The sequence below is a fragment of the Mirounga leonina genome, unplaced genomic scaffold (assembly GCF_011800145.1).
Source record: "Mirounga leonina isolate KUSES-001 unplaced genomic scaffold, KU_Mleo_1.0 Mir_115, whole genome shotgun sequence".
Classification (NCBI taxonomy): domain Eukaryota; kingdom Metazoa; phylum Chordata; class Mammalia; order Carnivora; family Phocidae; genus Mirounga; species Mirounga leonina.
In genome coordinates, this window is record NW_023270268.1 from 1,541,892 (window position 1) to 1,562,158 (window position 20,267).

Sequence of the window (20,267 nt, forward strand, 5' to 3'; positions counted from 1 at the left end):
GATTAACTGACTGAGCCACCCAGGTGCCCCCCCCCTAATTTATTTTTAATTTCAATTTTTGAGTTCTTCATCTCTGATTGGTTCTTTTTTATGTTTTCTCTTTGTTAAGGGTCTCACCGAGGCCCTCCACTCTTCTCAAGTCCAGTGAGTAAAGTGAGCTTACTTTAAAGTAAGCCCTGCTAATTATAAGAAGTGGTGAAATTCAGGTCCTTGGGTTTTCAAAAACAAATGTTCTAGGGATTGGTCTTCCCCATTCGGACTCCCTGGTATAAGTCTGCTTCTCTCCCATCTCTGTACCAGCAGCTCCCTCCCTCCCATGAACAGCTGCAGGGGCCGTTTATTCCCAACCGTGTTTCTGCCCTTCCTACCCTCTTCCATATGCCCACTTTGCTGTGAAGAATCTGTCCTGCCAGTCTCAGTGTCATTTTCTGGGTTATTTACACTCATATGGCTGTTATCTAGTTATATCTGAGGGACAAAATGAGCATAGGGCTCTCCTGCTCTGCCATCTTCCCTGGAAGTCTTGTAATTATTATTATCTTGAAGCACTGACTGTCACAGAAATAACCAAACTTACTTGTCAGTTGCATTGTAATGAACTCCCCTCAGATCTTTAACCATGGGAATTTTAAGTCTTTTATCATTTACGGGCAGTTTTATTTTTACTCAGGTGCTTTTACAAAAGTGTTCCTGCAAAAAGCCTCATCGTCAAGGAGATTCATGGAAAAGACTCTAGCATACAGTTTTATGATAATTTTGAGGTCATAAAACTAAACTGGCTAAATATTTCCAGAACTCATGGAAAAACTGGATTCAAGCAAAACAAGAATTAATTACATGGGACTGAATAAACCCTGAAGAGGGTGATTATAATTTTTATAACTTTTGTTTGAACATTGCTGATTTTTAAAAATATTTTCTTTTTCCAGATGTAAAGAAACCTTTTCTCCGAAGCATTTACCTTTTCTTCCCCCTACCTGATCCCTTCAGAATTCAGAAACTCTCAGGAAATGTTCTTATATTTTCATGGCCGTCTATTTATTTGCATAAGTTCAGTAAGAATCTGTTTTCCTCATAACAGGAACATTGGAAACATTAGTTATAACACCAAGGCTTTGACTGAAATGTCACATTTAGAGAAACTTGCATAGACTCCAGATATGACCAGACCGCTTCAAGGAGCTCAGGTTGACTTTATGGAGCCAATAAAGCTTTTTGGAAAAACAGCCTGATACCTTGCTTACAAGATTCCCAGCAGCCTTACCAGGTAAGCAAAGGAAGTTACTTCCTGGCAGGTGCTAGAATCTCAGGATATTTGGGGGACTCAAGAAGAGAGAAAAGTAACCCAAATCTATAGGAATTGCAAGCAAATCTGATGGCAAATATTTGGCTTGGCTTCTTAGCCTCAGAAGTTAAACGTTCAATCTGGAGATTCCTTATGAAAAGTAACAGTAAAGCAGATTTAAAAGAGCCTGTAAGATCAATCACTATTCTCCTGCACTTATGTAAATAATCAGGCCTCGTCCATTAAAACTTAGCTTATTTTAATTACAAATTAATCTCATTTTGGCTAACTTTGTAAACAAGGGTGACTTTAGAGAGAAAAATTATGTTTCACTAACACAATTTTGTGATTCCAGTTCTGTTCATTTGTCTTTAAGATTTTGTTTACTGCCTATAAACTAGACTAGATCCTGAATTTTTCTAGTTTCCTCCAATGTCTGGGTACAACTCTGAAAACTAACATTTCCAATTTTCTCCTATCCTTTTGACTTGGGATCATGGAAAACTAAAACTGCCTTTTTTTTTTTTTTAAGATTTTATTTATTTATTTGAGAGACAGAGAGAGCATAAGCAAGGGGAGAGACAGAGGGAGAAGCAGGCTCCCTGCTAAGCAAGGAGCCTGATGCGGGGCTCGATCCCAGGACCCTGGGACCATGACCTGAGCCACAGGTAGACACTTAACCAACTGAGCCACCCAGGCACCCCTGCCTTTTTTCTTTTTTTTTTAAGCCCTGCAAACTGAATATGAATGATCTGATGGGAAATCACCACAATAGCTCACATATAGACAGTCTTTGTGCCTATTGCTCTCTGGTCATGCAAAAGGGTCACCAGACACATTTAAATTACAAACCAGGGGACACCTGGCTGACTCAGTCAGCAGAGCATGCAACTCTTGATCTTGGGGTCATGAATTCAAGCCCCACACTGGGTACAGAGTTTACTTTAAAAATAAATAAATTACAAACCAGGAAAATCTGTGAGATTGCAGCTGCCTGTTCTCACACATTCTAAAGATGCTTCAAGTCTGACATCTCTATGGTTGGTTGTGGATGGGCCAAGCTCCACAGGCCTAGAGGGTCCCTGCTGCCCAAGGCTAGCTGACCAAGTATGTTCTGTGCATATACAGGTCATGCAGGTCAGGTTAGGCAGGAACCTGGAATGGGGCAAGTATCCAGAGAAGGTGGATCATGGAAGCGAGCTCTTGGAGGTTTATGCCATCTGCCTAATTCCAAGCCTTAACCTACACACATATTGCCCTGAATGTAAAGCTGCAGGAATCTGGACTGCCTTGTCAGGGCAAAGCTGGGAAGACTGCCGGGTATCTTCCAATAACATACAGATGGGAGCCTGGAGAAGTTCTGGACCTCATCAGCCAGCCAGTCCAAATGGGGACTGCCTTTTGCCAGGTTAAAGCTGCCACCTCAGAAAGATTTTTAGGGAAAGCTCTGTGTACCCTGAAACTGTTCAGGGTTTGGGGTTCGGCCAGAGCTCTATGGGCCTAGAGTATTCCCTATAGCCCAAGGCCAACTGACATGGGTCAAACTATGCATGTGCAGACCGCACAGGTCAGGGCAGCCAGGGACCTGGGACAAGGCAATGTCCAGTGAAGCCAGGTCACAGGAGGTGAATATTGGGGGGTGCTTGGCGTCCTTTTACTTTCAAGCCTTAACCTTCATAATTGTGCACATTGTTGTTGTTGTTATGTACCTTTATAGGACTTGGTACTCAGGAGAGACGGTTTAGCCCACTGAGGGCTGATGTCTCTCTGCCAGTGTCAGAGTTAAAGTCCCGCATTGCCAGAGCACGTTGCTAGGGAACACGGGTGCTGGTGATGATGGGCAAGGGGACATTTTTTGAGGTGTATGGCTTTCACCACTACCAATAAGAGTTACCTTTACTGTGCCAAGAACTAATTACCTCAAGGCCTCTGGAGAGCTATTTTAGATCAGCAAAGTGGAGCCTTGCCCAAACAGAACACTCTCGTATGCTCCTCACAAGTCCCAGTGTTCAGAATCTGCATGTCCCCTTGTCATAGGGCTTCTTCTTATGTCTTCGTTGATGAGTCCCCAGCGAGGCCCCTCAGCAGTGGGGCTACTGAATTCTTATGGGTGAGAACAGATGAGACAGAACTTAACTTCACTCTTACATCAAAACATGACTTCTAAATATTTTTTTATGTCTTTGTCATAAACAGGTGCATCTCCAGTCATTTCAAATCAGGACATGGCAATCCACCCCGTCACTTCAAATCACTCACACACCATTTAATACTAAAGCTTAATGCCCTGTACAAATCCAAGTTCACAAAAACATCAATCCACCCTGTGATTCTACCTCACTTACAATCTTGATCACACACACTCAATCACATTTTTTATTTCTCCTTTGCACATTCTTTTACACCATACTTTCATCGCCAATTTAAGCAAGCATATTCCTAATATTATCAACATAAGCATAACAAAGAAGGCTCCAATAAGGTACCATATCTAATCACCAACTGACCACAAGTTAACCTTCTTAAACCACTCAGTTCAACTTCCTTAACAATTACATTTCCAACGAAAGAGAATTTTTATAAAGCTCCGGTGGTTACAAGCTTGCACAGTGCTATCAAGCACACGTTCGACTGCCATAACATCAGGATTCAAAACATCAGAATTCAAGGCTGTTGTTATTTTAGGGAATGCATGTTTTTGTGTTTTTAACATCTGCAAAGTTATTTTGACTTTATCAGTATTATCTTCCAAATGTTTCTTTTCTTAAGTTTTCTAATGTATGATTTACATTTGTTAGATTTAGTTTAGGAGGTTCGATGTGAAATAGTTCTCTGGTTATTTTAATAATTCCTTTATCTTCTATTGACCTTGAGTAATATCTTTTTCCCTCTGTCGTCACATGTGTTACCTGTTTTATTTTTATACATGCCATCATGTTGTGTTTCTTATTTTCCCCTTGAGTCCAAAAGGTTATGATGTGGGGTTTGGCCTAGAGTCTACTATCCTGGTCCAATTTCCCGTATCATATATAACTCATGGAGGAGGCCCCAAGGCCATAGTCACAGATACTTGTACTATCAGTGTAGCTATAGCAAAGGTATTTTGATTTTGTTCCACCCACATACCCTTAGAAACATATTTTCCTTCTATCATAAGTATTGCCCTGACATTATAGCCAGTCTAAGAGTATTCGACATACCAACTGTTCTTAACTGCAACAACTAACAATCTATAGTTAAACAACTTTTATGCCATTTTATAGTATCTTTTTAGTGTTTTCTCCACCTGCTTTGTGTCAAATTTCCATTGCTCTGTTCACTTCTATGTCAAATTCAGTTGTGGTTTGTAATGTACTACTGATTTTATTTCTCCATGTACCCAACCATGACAATGCTGCCAGGGCATGTGTGTTAAATTGAGACTGTTTGATTTCAAACATTTTTAAATGTTTAATATGTTTAATATGACCCCATGGACTTGGAATTGAGAAAACGTGGCTGCCCTTGTTCCTTCAGTTAATCCCCCTACCAGTCCAACAATGACCTGTAAAAGTTTCCTTCATTTTAGCAAATCTGATTTGGGCATAGGTTGTAAATTGGGCATAAACGAAGATGGATAAAACTGAGCACAGTTTGGCAATCAATATATATCTGGCTTGAAAGTCCTTTGTGTTAAATTTCAAGATATAGGCTACTATTATAAGTTTTAATATGATCAAGAGTGGTTTTATTAACATAGGATCCCATATCCTAGGGACAGACATGTGTGGTATGAGATTGTAGCCTGATGTATACCATCAAAGGTAATGATAGGTGTTAGATGCTAAGTTTCCTGTGTCCTCTCTACACCTTCCAAGGTGTCCCTGTTCTTATAAGGTCTGGACATAGTGCCTGTGAGTCTATTGTTCATTTTCTAATAGGTGAAAATGGATTAAACAGGGCAAGTTGAAAGTGTAGTAAAGGGTCAATTTTTTGCCTATTTATATTTAAAGATATAATTGCCCTTTCTGTATTTTTTACAATAAATAGCTGCTTTTTTTACAACTAAATGCTAGCACGCAAAATGAATCCGAAATTAAATTGGTGTTATATTCACAGAGTCTCTGCCGTGTATTCGGTGCTGCACTTAATTCAGTAATATAAGGGAAAAGTACAAAAGTCAGTACCTGGTTGTCTTTTATGCTGGGTTATAGAAGAGCCAGTTAGTAGTTCAGGCTGATCTTTATCTTCCAAGTCAATGTCTAACAGAGGGTGTGGTTTGAGATCTTTGTTTTTCTTGCAGATATTGACGTGGAGGTTTCCACTGCTTCAGCAGCTTCCTTAATGTTTGGTTTCTCCACTGACTGGAAGGTTTCCCAGTGAGTAGATGGTGCAGATAGCAAAGGTGGGGTGGACGGGTGGGGCTTGGTGCTGCTGGTGATGTTGGTGAGTCTGTTGAGCCCTCGGTTGCAATAAGGTGGCCAGGATAACGATCTGTGGAGGAAGTAGAAGATGTCATGGACAGTGGAGTTGTATCTAGACTAGAAGGTGGAATTCCAATTTGGAATGGTTGGCACCCCTGCTGTTGCTGGAGCTGTCAGAAGAGCGTCCATGGCTGCAATGAGTATGGTCTCCAATAGTGAGCAATAGGCAAAATAGTATGTCCAGCAAGCAGCATGCTGCACTGACCCATTTAGGAATATGGACAGGGTAAAGATGCACAATGGAGTCATGCTTGCAACAGAAAGATAGTGTCCTATAAAACTTCAATTGTTTCCTGTTGTTGTTCTTGCCACTCGAGGAAATCTAGGGTTATTAGGGCCATTAGTGCTATTATTGGCCCAAGCATAATTGTCCTGCGTCATATTAGGCATCTACTGCTGATGCAATAAAAGATGGTGTTCTCCATGCCTGAAATTTTTATAGAGACAGCATATTATTTTCTTTAATTTGATGTAATGTACCTTTTCTTCAGTCACTCAGTAGGATTTATTAGTGGCAGATGTTATAGCTGCCCCAGAACTGTATGTATATCATTGTTTTTTAATTAGTACTTTTCCTTTTAATTTAGATGTTGGGCTGTTGCTAGTGCTAGTTCTCATCTTTGTGGGTGCCTGCAACATTCATTCAATGGAAGTTTTCCATCCTTTCTATATCTGTGGTTCAGAGATCTTGCCACCTCCCAGATTGCTTCAGTTCAAGTTTTACATCTAGATTGCTCGTAAGCAATTTCAGTTTTCGCTTGAGTCAGCCACTAGAGCTTTCAGTTGATCTAAGGTGGTTTGTTGTAAGGTAAGTGGAAGTCCCATGTTATGCCCTGTTTCTTAGCCCATTCTTCTATTAAATTTCCCATGAAGTGGGTGCCCTGAGCTGATTATAGGATGGTTGGGATACCATAACAAGCAATCTAGATTTCCAATTTTCTGATGGTGGAATTTTTTATCATCTTTCCAGCAAAGATAGGAGAATCCTCTTCCTGACCATGTGTCTACAACGGTGCATACATATAATTTATTCTCTGATATAGGCAAGGGTCCTATACGATCAATTTGTATAATTTAGAAGAGTGTGTCAGCTTTGACCTTATCTGGAGTATTCATTAATGCTTTAAAATTTGAGCAATTCTCCCATTTCTTAATTTGAAATTGGAGGTGTTTGGTAGGGATGTGCATATTTCCTTTCTCTAACCATGCTGTAGTGCCCGTGTGACAGCATGACCTGTTTGGTGATGTGCCCATGCAATGATCCTATCGTGGCCTATCTGTGTGTTCAGGTTTTACGTTCCATTGTTCTTCTGGTTTATAGCATGGTTTTGCTTTGAATTGGTTTCCTCCTTATCCATGAGGCACTGTGTTTTTAGTTAAATTTAAGGAATCTGACTTTTAGTTTTTCTTAGTGAGTTTATCTACCTAGTTATTAAATTTGGCTACTTCAGAGTTGTCTTTTTGATGTGCAGGGACATGTCTGCTGAATATGGAGATGTCAGCCAGGGCTATTTTCTGCTACATGTCCTCACCCCATATGTTCTGATTTCCCGTTTTCCAGTCATCTCTGCCTCCTCCATGGTCCCAACCAAAGAGCTATTCCATTAGCTACTACCCAAGAATCTGCGAAAAGATAGACCTCATTCTGATTTTCCTCAACAGACTGTTAAGTCACCCATTTTATGGTTATTTGATCAGCATATTGTACCGATTCTCCTGAGACTGATTCTGTCAGTGTTAGAACACGAACCTCAAGGCTACCTGCTAACTACTCTGGATGGCGTCATGGAGGCTGATCCTTTGTAAACCATGCATTGTTGAGTGCCACAGTCCAGGGTGGGCCCCACTGTCCTACTGCTCCAGCTTGGATAGGCTCATCCCTCAGAAATTCTGGCAAGTCTTCTGTTGGCATTGATGATATTTTCTTACTTCACGCAGAAGGTCAATCCTCCTTCTGTAATACCCACTCAGAAACTTGCCATTTCCATGTTAGGACTTTATGGTCAAGAATAGTCCCCCTCTGTTTGTCAGGGGTTTGCTTAACCTGCTCCAGAATAAGCTGTTGGAGTTTAAGTATCATTGGTTTATTTTCTGTTAGTGGCCCTGTATTCTGTAGGTGTGCCCAGATGAGTCTTTCAGTTGGTTGATATCTGTTCTCAGCCACAGGAACTTCTTAGTCCAAAATGCATCCGGGTAAAAAATTGGGGTCCTGTGGTGCTTTAGTCCATGGTGAGTGTGTTGCGAACCTTTGTGAGTATAATTACTCTAGTTTATGTCGAGAGTCCTACTTATTAGGTGGTGCCAGTGTATTTAAGTTTCTGGCAGCATTTTTCAAATAGAGGCATCCTTTGAATCTCTGTCCATCTAAATTCCCTACTTTTCCTAGTTATTTCATAAATACGTCTTAATATGACCCCCATATGTGGTATGTGCTATTTCCAGTATCCAAACACTGCTATCCTTTTCTGAGCTTCTTTTGTAGTAGAAGTTGGTATGCAATCTGTTTCATTTATTATTTTTTATTATTTGGTCTGGTATTTTTCTGCCTTTAGGGGACCAAATTATTGGGGGACAGATTTTACTGTAGTTTGGAGTCCTTGGCCCTTACTTGGGTTGATTGTCCATCCTGTGAGTGTAAGGAATTCAATAAACTCAATTTTGACCCTAGTCTGTTCTTCCAAGGAATCACCAGAAATAAGGATGTCGTCAGGATAGGAAATACTGGTTTGTGTGTGTGCTGTTCTCATCCAAGGCCTGGATGTCCTATGCTGGGTTGTGGGCTGTTAAGCTGTCGTTGTGGCAACCTAGTGAACTGGTATTGTCTGCCTTCCCGTGTGAATGCAGTCATGGGTTGGCTCTCCTGGTTAACTGAAATAGCAAAGAACATGTCACATAAGTCTATCACTCTGTAGTAAGTTCCAGGTCCAGTGGTGATACTGTTTATGACAGGCCTGCATCTGGGGGTGCTCCCTCAATTTGGGGAGAGTGTTTAAGTTCCTGTAATCTACTATAAATCTACAGGACCCGTCTGGCTTTTTAATAGGTCAGATTGGGTTATTGTATGGTGAAATAGTAAGCACAATACTAAATTCCTTTAGGAGTTTCTGAATGTTTTCTTCGAGTATGTTCTATTACATCCATTCCAGGAATGTTTCCCAAATCAGGACCTCTAAGGCATTTAGCTTTAATGGGTGACCTGTCATCAGTTGTTAGGAAGCTATGGCCCATGTCCTTGGGGTCAAGTTTCTCCTAATCCTTCAATTAGTCCCTTTTTATTATTAAAGGTTTCTAAATTAGTAGAATATCCTTGCATCACTGTTACTTGGGAACCTGTATCTAACAACATGTTCGTATACATAGTATTTTTAGTTACAAATGGGGTTTCTATTGATATGGCCAGCATAACATGGGCAAATGCCTCCTTTGGCTGTCAGGGGCTTGTCTGTTAATGGGATTAGGTTTTATAAAGGGGTCAGTGTTTATGGTAAAGGAATTAGTGGGTCTATATGTGGGTTTATTTTCTGTAGGTCTATTTACTCTCAAATGTTAGTCGTTTCCGTTTCTCTGTCGCCTACATAGTTTCTGGGGTTTCTATTTTGATAATTTGTTTTGAAGAGTGGTAGTGTGGGCTGTTTTGATTGGGGCTATTTACATGAGGTGTAGGCCTGCTTTGCGTCTATACGTGGGTGTTACCTTGCCTTACTTCCTCAGCTGTTCTTACCAAGTCAACCAGTTCCATGTTGCTGGTGCCTGCAAACACTAAATAATGTTGCTCTGTCCTGGGAGCGGGGGGGTGTGGGGTGCAGCTTTTAGCCTCACCTTTTAATTTGTTCTCTTGTTTTCATATGCAGAGGTGAGTGTCCCCTATCGTGTGTAGTCCCTACTCTGTGAGCTGGCCTTAGGCTCCAGGGGCCACTCCAGGCCTGTGCAGCTCAGATAAAACTCTGACCACCTGACCAGCCTCAGGGTAGAGACAGCCCCCACTCTGAAAGCTTTCTGATGCTCCATTTTTAGCTGGGGCCTTTCTGTCTCCATTTGGACTGGTTGCCTCGATGGGGTCCTGGGCTTCTCCAGCAGTCAAGCCTCCCAGGTATCTCTTCTGGGGCAGGACTCCTAACCATCTCATGCAGCCCTTCCAGGTCTGCCTTCAAGGGAAATAATGCACATTTGTCTAGGTTAAGGTCTGGAATTAGGCGGATGCCCGCTGTCCCTAATAACCTGTTCCTGTGACTATTGCTCTTCAGCTACCGTCCCTTGTTTGCATCCCTGGTCACCGTGACTTGCAGTGCCCATGCTTGCGCAGTCAGCACACTGGCAGTTGGCCTGGGGCTGCAGGGTGCTCTCCAAATCTGTGGAGCTCCAGCTGGACCCCAGCCCCTTGAATGGGCTCAGGATATAGGGAGCCCACACTCTAAAAATCTTTCTGAGGCTACATTTTAAAATGGTGTCTTTTCTTGGATACGAGAACTCTTGGAATTAGGCACATGCCAGGTATTGCAAATAGTTTGCTGGAACCCAGCGTCTCCCTGCAATGGCCCTGTAGGGCCAGGCTGCCAGTAACAGTGAACAGCAGGCCTGTGCCCATGTGCTGCTTCCCAGGTTAGGTAGCCAGGAACCTCGATAAAGCCACGAAATGGGAAAGACAAGGTCACAGTGATGTGGGAAACAAAGGCAAAAGAAAAAAATTTCCGTGTAACCTGCAGTCCATTGACAAATACTGGAGGCAGGCAGAGTATGACATTCCTCCAGGAAACTCCCAACTGCCTTAATGTTAGTGCCTTGCTAGACGGAAAACAACCTTAGCCTGACAATAGCTAGGTCCCTGGGATCCTGTAAGTCTTCCTTAGCATATGAAAATTCCTTCGGAAACTTCCTTTATCTCTACCCTCCCCAAGATACATTTTAGAAATCATCCTGCAAGCTGCGGAGAAAGGGGAACCCTCCTATGCTGTTGGTGGGACTGCAAGCTGGGGCAGCCACTCTGAAGAACAGTATGGAGGTTCCTCAAAAAGTTGAAAATAGAGCTACCATACGACCCAGCAATTGCACTCCTGGGTATTTACCCCAAAGATACAAATGTAGGGATCTGTAGGGGCATGTGCACCCCAATGTTTATAGCAGCAATGTCCACAATAGCCAAACTATAGAAAGAGCCTAGATGTCCATCAAAAGATGAACAGATAAAGAAGATGTGGTATATATATACAAGGGAATATTATGCAGCCATCAAAAAGAATGAAATCTTGTCATTTGCAATGACATGGATGGAACTAGAGGTTATTATGCTAAGCAAAATAAGTCAATCAGGGAAAGACAAGTATCATATGATCTCACTGATAGAGGAATTTGAGAAACAAGACAGGAGCATAGGGGAAGGGAGGAAAAAATGAAACAAAATGAAACCAGAGAGGGAGACAAACCATAAGAGACTCTTAATCTCAGGAAACAAACTGAGGGTTGCTGGAGTGGTGGGGGGTGGGAGGGATGGGTGGCTGGGTGATAGACATTGGGGAGGGTATGTGCTATGGTGAGCACTGTGAATTGTGTAAGACTGTTGAATCACAGACCTGTACCTCTGAAACAAATAATACATTATATGTTAATAGAAAATAATAATAATAAATAAATAAATAATTTTTTAAAAAATAAATCATCCTGCAAGCATATGGCCCGCTGATATTCATCTGAACAGTCTCATGACTGAGGGTTTACTAAAAAGTAATAAATGACCTTTTCCCTAACAAGAGCTAGTCCCCTCAGGATCCAGGAAACCTTGTTTCCAAAATACCCCGGAGGCTTGTGCTGTCGTTAACCCCCTTCCAACTTGAGAGTATATAAGCAGCCACTCCTCATGACCCTGGTGCAGCTTTTTCTGCCCCCTGGTCCTGTCCCCATGCTTTCATAAAACCACCTTTTCACACTAAAAATGTCTCAAGAATTCTTTCTTGGCCGTCGCCTCTGAGCCCCAGCGTTCAAACCGCATCAAAAGGAGTGGGCCTTTGGGAGTACAGGCATCTCTTTAATTCCAAGCCCTCTCCAACTCAAATAGTCATATTACCCTGAAGGCAGAGCTGGAGGAAACTGGAATGCTTTGCCAGGGCAGGGCCTGGCAGGGTGGCTGGGTAGCCCCCAAGAAGAGAGATTTGTGAGCCTTGCTACAGGAGAGGCCTGTGTGCAGATTAGGCAGCTGATTCAACGGGGGACTATCACTGATTTGAGCTGCTACCTCAGAGTAGTTATTAGGGGGTTGGGCTCCAACCAACCTTGAAACTATGCAGTCCTTTGGGGCCATGCCCATGCTCCCTAGGCCTAGAAGGTTCCTTCTGCCCAAGGCCTGCTGAAAGACTACTGAGCATAAGGAGGCTTCACAATTCAGGGTCACCAGCTATCTGGAAGAGGATGAGGGTTTGCAGATGCTGAGTGACAAGTATCGCCTGGAGAAGCAGGGTATGGCTAATTTCAAACCCTAGCCTGCATATTTCCCCTGCAGGCATCAGTTGGAGGATCCTGCACTGCCTAGTCAGGGTAGGTCAGGGCTGCTGACTGGTGACTCCTCCAACAAGAGTCACCTGGGTTCCCTGGTTTGGGAGAAACCTGGGGCCTGTTGGGACAGCAGGTCCAAATGAGGACTCACCCAATTTGCAGCTGCCAGATCAGAGTGATTTTAAGGGGGTGGGCTCACACCACCTTGGGGACTGCAGTCCTTTGTGTCCTTGTCCTAGCCCCACAGGCCTGGAGGGCTTTGTCTGCCCAAGGCATGCTTAAGGGGCGGGGCGGGGGGAGCTACTGCACAAGTGCAGTTGAGCACTTCAGGGTTGCCAAGGTCAACCAAGAAAAGGAGGTGAAACTTTAAAAAGGCATTTTATTTGGGGTCTCGGACAGGGAGTACAGATTATCTGTGCAGGCAAATCCAGGTGAGCCACTTTGGGTTACTGGACCAACTATTCCATTGGCGTAAACAAAGGAAAGTATTCCTGGTATGCATTCATTAACTATCCCGTGTTCAGAGAGTTCACACCAACAGTTTTATGGTCTAGATATCAGTGGTCCTGTTGAATTTTAGAGCAACTGCTTGTAAAACAGTTGCCTCTTCTGTCCCAGTTCAAATGTCTTTTTGCCCAGTTCAAGAGTTCATTAGCTATTTGTTTTTAAAAGGAAAATAGAGTTTTTCACATACAGAAGTTGTATAGTTTCACTCCAGGGACTGGAAAAGGGCAGGGGTCTGCAGATGCTGGTCACAGGAGATGGCTCTTAGAGGACAGGGGGATGCCTAATGACAAGCCCCGGCCTGCACAGGTGTATTTACCCACATCACCACCCCCCCCACCCCCCCACCCCACCCCCTCACCCCGGAAGGCACAGCGGGAAGATACCAGGCTGCTCAGGCAGAGGGGTGAACAGGAAAAGCGAAGAGGAGAAAGGGTGAGAGTATGAGGGGGAGGGGGAGGGTTCAGCTGTAGCTGGCTTCTAACCTCCAATACTGAGACCTGCGCCCCCTCACCACCACCACCCCCCCTCCCCCACCCCGCGCACCACAGGTGATGGGGTGGTGCACAGCGGCCTTGGTGTGATTAGTGCGGTGTTGGAACCTTGGGGCTTGGGTCTGAATGTGAGCCCTGAGAAAGGACTCCCCGTGCCCGGTTATAGCAGCAGCAACGTGGGGGTTGCCTTTTGGACCTGGAGGCTTCCCCCTGTCCTGCTGCGGCGGAGCAGGAAGGCGAAGCGGCTCAGGAACACCACTCTGGAGGAGGCACATTCTGAGGCAGTGAGACTCCGCCCAGGACCTGGAATCAGCAGCCCCTCCCCTGCACCCACTCTGAGGCTCCCAATCCCACCCAGAGAAGAGAGCCTGTGGCTCCTTTAACCTTCTCCTTTGTTGACAGAAGGGCACTTGGGATGGCTTTTTGGGGATCCACCCTTTTCTGGCCTCTCACCTCCCCACAACTCCTGGGGCCAGGAGCCCTCCCTGCAGGGGCCTCAAGGGGTCACCGGCATCCTTCCAGCTGGAGCAAGGGCTCGGGCTGATCTCTATTTCCCTGGGCAAGCCTGTGAGAGCTGATCCCAGACACCAGCTGAGGTAGGCAACCTCCTGTCATTGCTCCTCTTTAACCTGCAAAGTCCAAGGGTGGCCTATCAAACCCGAAGGTGAGCAAAAATAGTGTGGAAAGGAAGAAATAAAACCATCTCTCTTTGCAGATGAAAAATCCCAATTAATCTTCACAGGGGGAAAAGAAACAACTACTAGGTCAATAAACTAACTGTAAAGTTGTAGGGAATATGGACAAAAATCAGTGGTGTTTCTATCCACCAGCAATGAACACTCTGAAAACCTAATTAAGAAAACAATTCCAGTTACAAGAGCACCCAGAAGAATAAATTATCTGGGAATATATGTATTCAAGGAGTCCAAAGACTTGGACACTGAAAACTCTACAACATTGCTGCAGGGAGTTAAAGAAGGCCCAAAGAAGTGGAAAGGCACCCTATGTTCTCGGCTTCTCAGCTTGGAGGGTTTCGTGCCATGAAGGTGACAGTACCACCCAAATGATTCAACATAAGTCCTAGCAAGTGTTTTTCTTTATTTTCTAATTGCTGTCAATCCCTCGAAGTACATTTCCTTTCAGTCAGTTTTCATCTCTCAGAGTTAGATGGGATCTTTTTGATATGTTCCATTTATCAACATAACATCTTAAATTTATGGACTACAGTTATAAAACGTGTTTGAACATCTGCCTCTGATGATTCGAACATCTGTGTCAGTTCTGGGTCATTTTCAAGTGATTGACTGATATCCTCCCTTAAGAGTCATTTCCCCCAGGGGTGCCTGGGTGGCTCAGTCATTAAGCCTCTGCTTTCAGCTCAGGTCATGATCCCAGAGTCCTGGGATCAAGTCCCGCATCAGGCTCCCTGCTCCGCAGGAAGCCTGCTTCTCCCTCTCCCACTCCCCCTGCTTGTGTTCCCTCTCTCGCTGTGTCTCTCTCTGTCAAATAAGTAAATAAAATCTTTAAAAAAAAAAAAGTCATTTCCCCCAGCTCTTCGCATACCTCAAAATCTTTGATGGAAGGCCAGACATTCTGAAGTTTACTGTGTTGGTCGCTGGTTATTTTTATATCAATTTTATTATTTTTATATAAATCTATGAATTTCGAGCTTCGTTCCAGGATGCCTTTAAGTTATTTGGAAACAGTTTGATCTTTTCTGGTCTTACTTTTATGATTTAAGTGGTCCAGAGCAGTGCTCAGTCGAGGGCCAATTAGTTCCCATGACTGAGGCAAGACCTTCCTGAGGGCTCCACCCACACCCCATGAATGATGAGGGGGTGTCTTTTCTTAAGTTTCTCTGTTGGGAACAAGCACCATTCCCAGTCTGTGTGAGTGCTGGGCACTGTTCCCTCTAATCCTTTCAAATGACACCCCCCGCCGCCCCATAGTTGCCCTACTTGGAGGTGCTGGTCAGGACAGTTCTGCATGCTGGCGGGGGGTGGGGGGCCCTAGACAAATCTTTCTGACTGACTTTTCTCAGGTGTCTTCTCCCTGGCACTCTGTCCTGTGGACACCAGCACTCTGTCCTGTGGACACCAGCTACCTTCGACCCCCAGGACTCTCAGCTCAATGTCCTCAACTCCACGAGGTCCACTGGGCGCCTCCAGTTTCCCCTCTCCCACCTTGCTTGGAAACTTGCTCGAGGCAGTAAATTAGAGCAATTGCAGGACTCACCTGTTTGTTTTCCATCCCTCAGGGATCACTGTCCTCTTTGCCTGATGTCTAATACCTTGAAAATCTGTGTTTCAGGTATTTTGTCTGGTTTTGTTGTTTTGTTGTTTCAGGCAGGAGGCCAAATCCAGTTCCTGTTACTCTGCAATGGTGTGGCACCCCTCTGTTAAAATCAAAGTTGGAAAATGTCAATGTAGATTCTCAGTAGAGACTTTTACAGAATACAGAAAAGAGCCAAAGCCAGGGTGAAAGTGTCACCAGCTGGGCCCCAAGACCGAACCTTTACTGCCCATCTGCTTGTACTTACTGACCTTTGTCCCGCATTTTTCCTTAAGCTCTTCTTTCCAGCTTATCTCCTATCTCAGACAAACGAAAGTGAAAGCACCCTCAAAGGATAGGGATTTCCCTGCCATGACCACCCAGAGTAGTTTGTACTTAACCCCTGACTCACACTTGCACAGATGGACCATGGAGTGACCTGTAGAATGATCGATGACTACCTTTACCTCATTATAAACACTAATATCTCCACCCAAGGAGGAGCCTAAGCCTCATTTACATAAGATACAATGTATGAATAGGCATGTTTCCTTAAGGCATATGCACGACCTTATGCCCCCCTCTACATATGATGACAAGACTTCTCTATCTAAATGTTACAGGATTTTTTCTCCGTCGGTGCCCACGGTTCTTGGTTACGCCGCTTCAAAGAATGAAGAAGTAGACCAGACAGAGTGTGGGCAGCAAAGCAAAGTTTATTGAGTGATAGTAAAGTGATAGTACAAAGCTCCCAAGGAGGGAGGGGACCCCCAAGAGGGTTGCCACTGGAGTTTCTACGTCTAGGGGTTTGTATGGGCTTGTTGGCAGGCTGTTGTGATCTGCTTAACCCTCCCTGCACCTGTCATCCAATCAGATTTTTGTCTTCTATCATATGGAAAAGGTGGAGGGCTCCTTCCAGGGTGGTGTAAAATCCTTTTAAGGGTGGTTTCCAATTAGGGCGGGGCCCCTTGTCCCTGCCTGCCTGCCTTCCAACTATCCTTCATCATAAATATTCATCCTAACCCTAAATAAAAGGAACCCATCCGGCCCTGCTAGGGCTTTGGAAGCGATTCCCCATGATGTCCTTCTTTGTTGCAAATGAAGTTTTCTTCGTGAGACAAATCAATCTGGTACAATTTCTGACTCACCACAGAGCAAACTCACATTGGTTTGGTTACAAAACCCTGAAGTAAGAAAAACCCTTAAAGCTTGTATTTAAAACGCACAGTGCCAGTTCAAGGACAGTTTCTGCTTGACTCTGTCGGGGAGCGCCAAAGCCCCATCTCCCTTGTCTAAGAGCTGAGGGATAGAGAGTTCTTGGGAGGTCTATGGTAAAGCTGGTCTTGCCAGTGGACAAGCCCCTTGAAAAGCATGTCAGCCTTGATCATTTCTCTCAAGGGTCCTGCCAAGGAAAGATGAACATGACTACAAAGTGGCCTGAGGGGAAGTGTCAGCTTTCTCTGAGCTTTTGTGGGGTATCCCCAGCTGACACTGGGCCCAGGCTAACTTCTTCATGGAAATGGATGGAGAAACAGCAGCTTTGCCCAATCCATGGGCGGTAACCTGAGCACAGAAGGAGGGGCAAAGATGCCCAAACCCTCTCCTAGGCACCTCTCTGTGCTGCCCCAAAACAGACCAAGAAAGGCTCCTACTCACAGGGTCATGGTGGGATGTTTGCAGTACAGAAGTGAATAGTCAAGAAAGAATTCTTCAGATGTCTCCGGTGCAATAAAAGGTGGTTTTATTAAAGCACAGGGACAGGACCCTGAGAGAAAGAACTGCACTGGGGTTGTGAGGGGTGACTGATTGATTATATACTTTTTTAGTTAGTGGGGGTTAGGAATAGTATACGTCTCTAAGGAATTTGGAAGCAAGGCTTCCAGGATCTTGAGGGGCTAGCTGCTGTTAAAATAAGGTTATTTTATAAGCCACTGGGTGGCTCAGTCAGTTAAGCGTCTGCCTTCTACTCAGGTCACGATCCTGGGATTGAGTTCCTGCTCAGCGGGGAGCCTGCTTCTCCCTCTGCTTGCCACTCCTCCTGCCTGTGCTCTCTCTCTCTCTCTCTCTGGCAAATAAATAAATAAAATCTTAAAAAAAAAAAAAAAAAAGGCTATTTACTACTGTCTAGTAAAATATTAGTCATGAGACTCTTGAGGTATATCAGTAGGCCATATGTTTAGAGGATGATTACTAACATATATCTTGGGGGGGGGGGCGGTAAGATAAAGGAAGTTTCCAAAGGGATTTTCGTATGTTTAAAGAAGACTTACAGGATCCTGGAGGTGGGGCTCACGTCAAGCTAAGGTTGCTTTTTGCCTCTAACAAAGTGTTAACATTGAGGCAGTTGAGTTCCTTGAGGAAGGTCACTCTGCCTGCCTCAATTTTTTGTCAACGGGTTTGCCTTTGTTCCCCACATCAGATCGGACTAAAAAAGTTTGTGGACCTCACCTGCTAAGCAGCAAAAATGGGGCTAGATACCATTTATGAACTGGGGGTATTGCTGTCTGCACTCCTCGTGCTGCGAGACACAGCACGTATCCCCACGGGTCTCCCTCGTTCACTAACTGAAGCCAGTTCTTGCCCAACCCAGCCCCAGCTGCAGAATGGGAGTGGCCCGAAAGTCGGAATCCTGGCCGTTGTATTTCATTCTTTATGAAAAGCCTCTTCCCTTAAGCATTTAGTAGCACCTCCCCCACGCTAGCATAAAGACAGAACTGGCTTCTTGAGCGCCCAGCGCAGGGAGGAGTGCGGGCTCCCACTGCTGCAGCTCGGGCGGCCACATCCCACTCGTCTGGGAAGGTAGCAAGCCCCCACGTGTCTCATGTCGAAAGCGGACTTCAGCTCCCTCCATTTTGACCTCTGTCTGTACTTTCTAATTGATTAAATTCTTTCCAGCTTATCTCTGAATGCAGGCAGAAGACTCTGCGAGCAAAACATCCCGTGATGGAAACGGAAACTAACCCCTCAAGCACTGAGGACGTCCTGAGCCAGCTAGCCACCGTCTGTGACAATGATCAACCTGACACTCGGTGCCCCCTTGCACGTACCCACCAACCTTTGTCCCTCATTTTCCTTGCATAAACTGCGAAGTACTTTGGAGACAGTCTTTGAGATGCTAGCCGGTGTCCTCCTGGAATTGGCCTCCCTGAAATCAATTCCTTTCTTGTTTCAGCACCGCTTGTCTCTCTGCCTTTGGATTTTGTCAGTGACCAGCGGCCAAACCCGGTCCGTTGCACCCCTGCGCCCTGGCTAGTGTGCAACAGGTAAGCCCCAGACTGAGAGATGTGCCCCAGTGTAATTGTAGGAACTCTTCCGCCCAGGACAGCTTCACACCCTCCCACTGTCCACACACAGTCACTTGGCCCCCACAACCCTCAGCACCTGCCCCCTTCTCAAGCCTCCCAGCCCCCACACAACTCTTCCTAATAAAATCCAAGCAACAGCTCTGGTACTTCCACAGCCAGGGAATTCTATGGAGCACTCTACCCTTGTGCTGCCTGATTCACATCGATGACATCTAGGGCCACCCCCTTCCTCCAGCCCACACCCTGCTTCCTGTCCCCAGCTCCCACCTGGTGTTCCAGCTCTGGTCCTCCTCCCCCGCCCCTGCCAGCCTCCTCATCCTCTCCTCTCCAGCCTGATCACACCGGGGCCAGCCCCCCAACACACACACACACACACACACACAGCAGGCCAGTCCTCCCCCCATCTCTGGAGAAGCCTGGGCACATCTCTCTGCTCTCTCCAGCCAGAACCTGGTTTGGCAGAGACAGAGGAAGATAGCTCCGCCTGAGGAGCTCAGCCTCCACAGCCACGAGGCCTGGGCAGCGCCCACCTGAGGCCAAACTGGCAGATGTGTGGCCAAAAGTCAGGAACCCCTGGGCACTCAAGGCTGACACCAGCCCCTCAAGATCCCCACACACTGAGAATCCAGGTGCCTGCTTCTTTACAAGGCCTGTTCTGAGGGCAGTACCAGGGCGCCCCACCGTGGCTCTCTGGGGGAGGCGCACAAGGATCCCCGAGTTCAGGCAAGGGCAGATCCAAAACCATCCTGTCTGCTCTATTTAGACCCAGGTGAGATTTCACAGCAGGAGGTTAGTGGGGTCCCAGGTGCCCGGACTCTCTCACTGCCTTCCCTTCCTCCACCACTGCGCACTTCCCCCCGGGATGAGATTTCTGCAAAGTTGGCCCTTGGAGGAAAAAAGCCACATCTGAAAACAAAGCAATTAACTCCAAAGGGCCTGGTTTGGATAATCTTATGTTCATCCATAGAGCACTTCTAGGGTTCTGATTTGCCTTTTTTTTTTTTTTCTTTAAGATTTTATTTGTCAGAGAGAGCATGCACACAAGCAGGGGGAGCGGCAGGCAGAGGGAGAAGCAGGCTCCCCCACCTTGAGCAAGGAGCCCAATATAGGGACCCAATCCCAGGACCCTGGGATCATGACCTGAGCCAAAGGCAGACACTTAACCAACTGAGCCACCCAGGCATCCCATGATTTGGCTTTGTTTTGATTTGCTCTTCCAGATTGCACCTTGAGGCAGTGTCTTAACTTGACTGTTGAAATTAAAAAAGATATTTTTTTAGTTCCAATTTTAGTAGTTGGCACCAGAGTTCAAAGTGTGCTGGTAGGCAGAACAACACCCCCCACCCCCAGCTTCCTAGGAGGTCCCCATTCTAATCTCTGGAACCTGTGAGTATGTTACACTGCATAGCAAAAGTGACTTTGCCAGTGTGCTTATGTTAAGGACCCTGAGATGGGGCGATTC

The 20,267-nt window shown here is 45.3% G+C and overlaps 1 long non-coding RNA gene across 2 annotated transcripts; it reads right to left on the reverse strand.

The window, feature by feature from the left end:
• Window positions 1-3,152: 3,152 nt before the first annotated feature.
• Window positions 3,153-15,939, reverse strand: LOC118001240. 2 transcript variants are annotated; one of them, XR_004676657.1, is made up of 4 exons: window positions 15,773-15,937; window positions 15,465-15,624; window positions 5,452-5,758; window positions 3,153-3,388 (listed from the first exon to the last, which is right to left on the reverse strand). It is a non-coding gene; the product is annotated as an uncharacterized LOC118001240 (long non-coding RNA). The 2 variants fall into 2 exon arrangements; XR_004676655.1 differs by having other exon boundaries at window positions 3,153-5,758; window positions 15,773-15,939.
• Between the last annotated feature and the right edge of the window lie 4,328 nt (window positions 15,940-20,267).